Source organism: Aricia agestis, chromosome 5 (genome assembly GCF_905147365.1).
Source record: "Aricia agestis chromosome 5, ilAriAges1.1, whole genome shotgun sequence".
Classification (NCBI taxonomy): domain Eukaryota; kingdom Metazoa; phylum Arthropoda; class Insecta; order Lepidoptera; family Lycaenidae; genus Aricia; species Aricia agestis.
The window spans coordinates 18,628,715-18,637,138 of record NC_056410.1 but is presented as its reverse complement, the minus strand read 5'-3'; positions in this window follow the sequence as shown (position 1 = coordinate 18,637,138).

Here is an 8,424-nt window from a genome sequence, read left to right as displayed (position 1 = left end):
AAATCGACCAAAAAAATCCAACCGGTCATCGATATAATTGGAGCATAACATTAATGCACGTGTTATGTAATGTTGACATTACATGTCACCATGTCACCCTGTCACCATGTCACCTGTCCGCCGAGCTGTGTCCTATGATAACGTGTTGATAGGCTACATTGCGAATTACGATTCTGAGTGCGTCGTTTCGGTGTCACAGAAATACTCGACTGTAGAGTTTATGTTACTTAAATTTTGTGTTGTTTATATCCATACTAATATTTTAAATGCGAATGTGCTGTCTGTATGTCGTAACCGCTGAACTGATTTTGCTGAAATTCAGCATGGAGGTACTTTGATTCCCCGGGAAAAGAAATAAAATATTTTTATACCGGAAAAATGTAGGGTTCCTGCATGATGTACGAATTTTGGCACAGTTGTTGCGAGTTGCTGGCGTCATCAGCTAGTCTTACCTCAAGTATAACCAAGATATTTTAGGTTTAGGTGTACCAGAATCTGATGGCAAAAAGTGAGAAAATAAATTGACTTTAGCAATACCGGGGTAATTGGAATAAAACATTTTGATCATTTTTTTCTTATAGCGGCTGATTCTGTGTGTTAAACACGCAAATATAAAAATGTATCCAATGATCAAAGATATTTTTTAAAAATCAGCTGTCAAAAATTGCCATCAGGTTCTGGTAGACCTATAGTTTTAGAACAAATAAGTAAATGTGTAATAATCAGAAGTATTTCAGAGTTTCCAAAATAGCCAGAAAAGGCTGTGACCTGGTCTATAGTACTATTATGGTTGATCAAATCAGCTCAGCAGGAAGAATTTATGTAAATGATATTACATAAATTCTTCCTTCAGCTATTTTAACTACAACAAAGTAGACTATTTTCTATTAAAAACAAGATTTTTCTTGATGCTGTTAACGCAACTGGTAAATGATTTTGTACATCGCATAACATTGTAGATAATCATATAGCATCATAGACTACTTTAGTAAGTAAACATAAGTCTGGCGCCGATCTACTTCTAATAGGGGTGGTCCAGCGACTGGAACGAGAATACTAAATCACTGGCTAATAACTAGAGGGAGATACGATCATGCTTTCAATAAAGCCAATTGTGCCTTTCTAAGAAAGCTAAGTTCTTCGGTCTAAAGTACTTTGAAAGACTTTGGTAACTCGTTTTGTAATTACTTCGCGACGACATTTCCCTTATCTATTGTGGTCGTAATTGAATCATCTAGATCCAATGAAAAGTTTTATTAAGATAAAATTAATGGGCAACTTTCTACTACTTTCGAGTGTCGTCTCGCTAAATGTTGCGAAAGATTATAATATTATTGTATTGTTAAACTAGACAACGCCTCCGTGGTCTAGTGGTTAGAGCGTCGCTCTAGACTCCGGAGGTCGTGGGTTCGAATCCCGCGTTGGAAACATGTTATTTCCAAGTTTGGTTAGGACAATGCAGGCTGATCACCTGATTGTCTGACAAGTAAGATGATCCATGCGTCGGATGGGCATGTAAAAAGTCGGTCCTGCGCCTGATCTCTCGCCAGTCGTGTCGGTCTTCCGTCCCACTGGGTTATGAGAGTAAAGGAATAGAGAGTGCTCTTGTGTACTGCGCACACACTTGGGCACTATAAAAGTACTCCTGCGTACCTGGTCTGGTTTCAATGAAACCGGCCACCGTCACCGAAACCGGTGTGGGGAGTGTTATTATTGTATTGTTAAGTACAATAGAATTTTAAGTGTGAAATATTTAACAATCATAAGTCATAGAGTTCATTGTATTAATTATTATTAACTGTAACGTTTCTGTTATAGTATTTACGATGAACTCGACATTTAACTTCTTTTGAATACGTTTAAAATTAATAAGATTCTTTATCCGACTGTGGTTTTGTTATTTTTTTACTTCACAAATGCTTTGAACCCACCAGAACGGCATTTAGTGCAGCATGAAACAAAAGCGGAATTATTGTATCACATTATGATGTATCTAGTTTAACACAGTCAACCATACATCACCGAACTAATCTTCTATGACAAGGTTACTTAAGACTTACATTACAGCATTAACTGTACGACAAAGGGCCGAAACTTCCCATCATAATTTATAAGGTAGCAATCACTGTTTAGCGACTACGACCGCGAACGCGACTACGATCGGCGACCCGCGAACTAGCAAATTGGAAATCAGAGCCATGAAATTTTAATTTGCTAGTCTTTAGGCCACCTAGAACAGGCAATTAATACAGTAATATAAGATCAATTAATCAATTCTTCTTAAGATAGATGTTGTTTTGTTGTGTGTTTCTTACGACTGCTGCTCACTATCTATCGCCTTGAAAAAAATGGTTGTCTCCGAATAAGCAGTATTTTTTTAGTAAAAAAAGAAAATATGTCGCGAACTTGCAATTCGCAACCGACGTGAGACTTATTTATCAATGCCTTTGATCAAATCCATTTTGTTTTCGAACTTGGCCGTCGTTATAGCATTCATAGGCAATGATAACTTGGCTAACGATTCTTTTATTTATTTATTTATTTATTTATTTATTCGGTATAGTAACAGACAGCAAAGTAAGTAATACAGTTAACAATAATAAACAAAAGAAGTAACATTTTACCATGCAGTCCAATAAATACTATACACAACATTAAAAAAAAATCAATAATAATAATAGCAAATGTCAAGTACATACTCTAATAATTACACTAAAATATTTAAATAAGTAATTTAACAATTATTAGAATTGCGACTGTCAGAGACACACATGTTTTTAATACAAAGGTAGGTAAGCAATATTATTAACTACAAAACACAAATAATAATAAAAATAAATTAATTGCGACCAAGAAGCATAACATATTGCGACATAGATAAAAATATAATAAAACAAAAAAAAGACTCATACATTCCCTAAAATAAGTCAGACTTGAGGATTATACTAATATTAAATTAAATTTATATAAAAATAAAGTTATTTGTAAGAGATGTCAATAAATTAATTAATAATTTTATCACTCTTGATTTTATATTTTAATGCCATGAAAGCCTAACCTAACCTAAGAAGTCGCGCGATTCGGTCGCCGTTTGTGTCGCTTACAGTATTGAGTCCTAACCTTAAATATCTATAACATCCATCATACAAGCGCACACGCACTTATAAAGCAATAACGCGATGCACTCTTTCATGTTTCTTTCATTTATGATTTAAAAAATTAACTCGGTACGTCATGTCAGGAGAAAGCAATATAAATCTTTTGTTTATTGTCGGATAAACATACGCTTTGCTTCCATTGTGTGGCCAAGGTAGAGCTAAGATAAGGCGTAGAGTTCCGTACAAATCTACAATGGTAACCAAGGCATAGTTGAAAATATTATAATGTCTGAATGAAATCAGGTGTTTGTACTAATAGTTAACATTCATATTATACAATTTTCGAAGTACTTTTTCAACTAATTATCAAAATTCTAAAGTATGGACTATTTACTGACGAAGCAAATTAGTGTCAACAAAAAACGTATGATCGTCAGTCAACGATTATAAATTATATGACAATGCACACATATTGCATTTATAAGTATTGTCATGAAATAAAGTCAGAAAATAACGTAAGTACCTTTAAAACAGTTATGACGCGAAGTAACCATAAAAGGACTCTAAGCGTGAACTTGACAAATCGGAAACATGCACGGTGCGCGTGGGCGCCATTTCCAAACACAACAGAAGTCACACAAAAGTGTACAATAAATTATACTTGTACCGGTTAAACGAGCACTAAGCAGATGATTATAGGTGATTTGTAAACACGGTCTCAAAACGTACTTTTGTGCGGCGCCCGCGCAGGTCGATCTGTCATACAAGTGAAGTAACGATTACTTAATCCGATAGAGTTACCTACTAACTACAACTTATATTTAATACTGATGATTTATAATCATTTTTATTAAATCACATCGAATAATCCGAGCATTATTATTGCCTACGCGACCAGCAATAAAGTGCATCACACTATGATTATTTAAAGAAAAATCTGTGTGTAGGAAGTAATAAACTTATTCTTACTTCTTTACGCAAGAAATCTAAAAAAGTACTAAATAGTTTTTGATGAGATTTGGCATGTTTTTGGCGGCGAAATCCCGAAATGGTACGATGACACGCTAGGATACTATAAATACCAGGTATAATGATTATTATTTATCTTTAATAATGATTTCAACTATTGTCTATTCATTATTATTGTAAAAATAAGAACAATTATAAATACTTTATTCTCACTGTGTACCTAATACCTATGACTCTAATAAGATTCTCTAATATTCTTGGATCCTTTTTAATCTCAAGACAAGCTGCTATGACAAATAAATTAAGCATTCTACAATCATAGAAATTAAAATTTTCAAATAGGAAAATAATCCGCGCATGTTTTACTCGTATATAATACTGTACGTCGATAAACTCAAATAAATTAGCAATCGCAAACGAGTGTAGTCGAAGGAAGCGATAAACTTACGGATTTACAACCCTACGTTACTATTTTTATATATGTAAGCCCACGTTGAACGTTCTTAGTCAACGACGAATAAAGTGTATTCTTTATGTGATGACGTAGCTGGTAAAAATAAGATGAAAATTAAGAAATAAACGCGGTTTTATTTTGAGAATGCACGTCACAGACTAATAAGGCTAAATTAGCCTAAAAAAATTGAATAAGCGAGCGATTGATTAACCTAATGTAGATTAAGTGTTAAAAACTTGTGCTGCTTCAAAAAAGTTACCGGGTTTCGGAAACCCAGTTATTTTTTAGATTTTTAGCGCGAGTTTAAGTGACACAATTTTGGCTCCAGATATTTATAAATACTGTCAAATGTTATCTATACTTATAAAATTACATGTCCTGACTGACTGATGGACTGACTGATTCATCATCACTGAGCAAAAACTGTAAAAGTTACAGCCACGAAATTTGGTGAGTAGGGTTGTTTTATTAAGTAGACACCCACTAAGGAAGGAATTTTGAAAATTTTACCCCGAAGGGGTTCATAAGGGTTGAAAATTTTAATGAAAGTCCGTCATTTCTTGCGTTAGAAACATGAAACTTTATTTTTGGGTTACTGATTAAAAATGAATGGATACGTATTTAAGCGTTTTTGGAAATTCTACCCCCAAGGGGGTGAATTTGGAGTTGAAAGTTTGAATGAAAGTCCGTCATTTCTTGAGTTAGAAACATGAAAGTTTATTGACGTTTGCGTTTGACGTTTGCTTAAATAGGGTCCGTTTTTACCCTTTGTACTTGACTCCTGTAGTAGTTTGTTTCATCTTATTATTGTGGGCAAATCTAGTTTTAAATTCTTATTTATTTCCAACCATGCTTGTTTAATTTATGAAAACTCCTAAAAATGTTTATTCTACGCAGAACGCGTACGGTAAACTAGCCATTGTACCTACTACCTATGTTATATTGGTAGGTAACAAGAAAATACTTATTTATAGAAGTGAGAAGACTGATAACAATATCCAAATCAAACATTCCTGAAACCTGTCATCAACTTTCACTGGGGAAAGCAATTTTCTCGACGGTAGCGCCCGATCCCTAAGAGTTTCTCCAGTGCTCCAGGCGACCTTAATAATATAGGTTATGTTGATTCTAATGCTCTACGTTGGCCCCACCACGGGCAAGATTGAACGTGGCACGGGCAGAAGAATTTTATAAACGATAAGTATCATTGCATGTGTCCGAAAAAAAGGTAAAAAAATAGTATATGCTTACATTTTTGCATTAGGAAGAGAGGTTGATATTACTTCCTCTTTTCTTCCGCTCTGGCGGTCTACTCTACATACCTATTTTGTCTTACGAAATTTCAATCGGGTCAAGTGTTAAAATTGTTTCCCATCCCAAAAAATGCGCAACGACACATAAAATTTTGACTTCATCAATGTAATCCATAGAGGAAAATAATACAGATGTAATCCAAGTGCCACAGGACTTTTGTCAGATTCCATTTTTTTTTCGTAACCAACGTTGCTTCGTTGTAATTGTCGATGACACTTTGTCGATAGCCCCAGTTTATTAACAGTCGACAGTGACCCCTCCCCCCTAGAAATGCCGCAGTTGAAAACCAATTTGTTACCCCAGGCGAGTACCAACCGCGTTGGAGAATTCCTTTCTGGATGTCCATTGCCCAGGAACCCTTATTCCCTTTAAAAGGCCGGCAATGCACCTGCAGCTCTTCTGATGTTGCGAGTGTTCATGGGCGACGGTAGTTGTTTTCCATCAGGTGCCCCGTTTGCTCGTTTGCCACATTATTTTATAGAAAAAGTGACGCTTGTCGTTTACAACTTGGCAAACTGTCATGTGCTATAAATAATGATACTATTTATGGGCATTAAAATAAGTTTATCTATTGTCCTTTATCTTTAGCGTATCACGTCAGAGTAATAAATGTTCATGTGCAGCGCTTCCTACTTCTCACATAATAGTATCATTTGCAGAAACCATCCATCATGATGGTCCATTGCGATTTGCGATACACAGTATGTTCTGAAATAAAACCCAGTGTAATGGCCAGTGCACATGTCATGTCTTCGACGCCATAGTGCCACTGAAACGTAGTATAATGATTAATGACATTCCAAGAAAGTAAACGTCTACACTGTGAGTATATTCCGTGATTCTTAACAATATTATTTCTGGTAAAGCTGATCGCATATTTGTCAGCACCGCGCTGCGCCGTACGCGTCGAACGCACCGCACAGTACACGGAATGGCGCGTACGGCGCGGGCGAATGTGCGAGGTTTCACAATTTATTATAATTTCATACAACGAATTCTAAAATGCAGCGCGTTCGGCGCGTGCGCGCTGATAAATGGGCGATAACCTTAATTCGAAAAAAATCAATAGTATAGCGTCGATTCTAGACGTCACGGGCACTGGCCATTATGCTGGGCTATATTTCAGAACATACACACAAATGTCAAATACTCGTGTTCGGAGCTATTTTTCCTCTATCAGAGTCTTATGCCGACGGAAAAAACATCAATTTCATAAAAGCATAGCCAAATTACTTTGTACGTAAGGGAGGAATAATTGAGGAATAAGTTATTCTCCTGGCAGTTTGAGAGTTCAGTGGTTATTTGATACTATAAACTATCACATGTTTTGCAGTAACTAAGCCGTGCAATCCACACTTCCACCCTAATATTATAAATGCGAAAGTGTATCTGACAGTCTGTCTGTTACTTTTTCACGCCCAAACCGCTGAACCGATTGTGCTAAAATTTGGTATGGAGATACTTAGAGGGAAAGGACATAGGATTTTTTGGTCCCGGAAAAATGAATGGAATTTTGGCGCAGCGAAGTTGCAGGCGTTATCTAGTTATTAATAATTTAATATTAATCCTCCTTATATCCCACATTATAGTGGTAGCCAAAACCCGTCACAAGGTATCATTGTTAACATAAAACAGGTATTGTTGCACGCTCAGTCTATCATTATTAGTCCTCGTCTGTCAGTCTGTCACATAACTGATAACTACTGTGGGGTGTGTGACACAAGACTGTTATGTCTGTCTGTGTACATGTAACTTCCGAAGTGCTTGAGTAATTGATGCAATTTCGTTACAATGTATGCGACTATTAGTAAAGCGGGACTTGATGGCATGTGATATATTTCTACACTAGTGACTATACATATTCGAAAGGAACTTTTAAATCGTACTTTTTTGCATTAACAGTAACTCTAAAACAAACAAACTTGCCTTATTTAATTTTCTTTTTATCTATACTATTATTATAAAGCGGAAGAGTTTGTTTGTTTGAACGTGCTAATCTCAAGAACGACAGGTTTGATTTGAAAAATTTTTTCAGTGTCAGATAGCCCATTTATCGAGGAAGGCTATATTTTATTACGATAAGACTAAAAGGAGTGAAGAAATAGAGGAAATTGTGAAAAAAACGGGTGAAATTATTTGAAAGAGTTTATCTCACGAACTACTGGAGCAATTTTTATGTAATTTAGCACAGATAAGAAGTAGACTACGTGAAGGATCATAGGCTATTTTTGTGGACTAATTTGTCTGTGAAATATCTAATTTACGCGGGCGAAGCCGCGCAGAACATCTAGTAATACTATAGCGAGCGAAAAATGAACTGTCTTAAAATTAATATGTCCTTTATTTCCTTCTTCGGTGCATCGTGCTTTGTCCTTTATTTCTTGACACAAAAATTCCACGTGTTCATAAAACAATTTAAAACACTCCGCTTAAAAAACTTGTTGATTTTATAAACTCCTTAAAAGCAGCATCATAAACATGTCGGCTATAACAAAGGTACTTTATATGCAATTTCTATTTTTATTTTCCCTAAAGGTCAGAGAAAATGGAATGAATGCGGATGACAAGCGATTTAGTAGTAGGACCCTG